Genomic DNA, 1,557 nt, shown 5'->3' with positions numbered 1-1,557 from the left:
CTCTCAGAGGGGTCGCTTTGGTCACTTTGAAACACATAAGGTCCGGAACATAAGTGCGGAAACATTTGGCGGTTCCCAACTGTAAAAACCCATCTTCCCACCATTTAGCAAATTCCAATCAGCAATAAAGTAGATCGGAATAGGAACGAAGACAGGTGCAGAGGAAGACGGAGACAGTGGGGAGATCGGAAAGGGTGTAAAAGGGGAGGTGTCGGGAGGCACGAGATACAGGCATCAAAGGGACGTGCCTAATGAGATGCACGGCTGAGACAATAAGTCCGTGCGGCAAGATGAGCCTCGAGCGGCGCCATCTGCCTTACAGTAGCAACCCCCTCATCATAAAGACACTTTCAAAGAACATGTGTCTTCCGCAAATATCTTGGGAGTCCCAGGGTCGCGAAGCGGACAGCGTCCGTTCGCTGACTACTTGAGGGCAAGAGACAAAATGGATGCCGTATCTAAGATGGAACCCGTGGGTACAGATGAGAAGCCCACATAACAAACGAACGGTTTAAGTTAGCACAGCGAAACTGCGCACACTTACTAAACTCGTGATTTGCGGTTCATAGATACTAGACTCGACCATATTCGTGCGAGTCGAAAACACCACTTACGATTGTCACGGAACCTCAGTTGGAGCCCCCCTTACGCCCTCTTCTACTCATCAGATCATTCTTAGGATCCTATCATGAGTGCCCCTTTGCAAATTGCCATAGTACTTGTACCCCATTTGTTTGCTATCAACTATTGTTGCTGGCTTTAGCCATATGAGTGTCTCAAACCCTTTCTGCCATTCTTTACAGGCCACACTCCTTTTCTCCCATCCACCTTTAGACCCCTGTACCAAGTTTCAGTCCCTTTGCCACCTTATCCACCCTCAGGCTGACAAACCAGTATCACCTAGAGTCTGATATCACTCAGAGGTCAGGGTGTAACAATCCTTGCTTTCTATTCCGTAGTTCAGAAAATACTTACCCGTTCTGTGCTTGGGCTAAAAAAGGTGAAGGTTATATGGGTCTGACAGCATAAGAAGCATGAACAAGAATGGTTTATAAATGTAATGCACTAATACAATTGGCACAGAATCACTTAGGTGTCCTCCTGCTCGTGGTCTTCTTCCTTCTCCTCTGAGCCCCTCTGTGTCTCTGGCACTTGTCCTATTCCTGGTCCAAGACCCCTTTTCTGGGTTGTTTGGGTCCTCCTGCTCTTCATACTGGTCTTGGTCAAACTAGATGCGTCATCCTGGTACAGGTTTCCTGATCCTGGTACTCCTGGTTGAAGTCCTTACTGGTTCTCATCTTTCTGGCCCTGCTCCCGTCCCTTATATTAGCCCTTTCTGTACCTCCTCATTCTGTTACTACTGACCATCTCCTTGTACGTTCTGGTCTGCTGGACCCTTCTGCATCTAACCCTGTTGTCTTGGTTCTAATAGATCTGACACTCCTAGTCTTCCTAGTCTGGATCATCCTGATTCTCCTTTCCCTGGTCCTGTTTTCGTGGTTCATTTGGTACTGTGTCTACTGGTCCTGGACTTCCCAATTGGGCCCTCTTGGGTGG

This window comes from Lissotriton vulgaris, chromosome 9 (assembly GCF_964263255.1).
Source record: "Lissotriton vulgaris chromosome 9, aLisVul1.2, whole genome shotgun sequence".
Classification (NCBI taxonomy): domain Eukaryota; kingdom Metazoa; phylum Chordata; class Amphibia; order Caudata; family Salamandridae; genus Lissotriton; species Lissotriton vulgaris.
Note: the sequence above shows the minus strand (reverse complement) of the source record.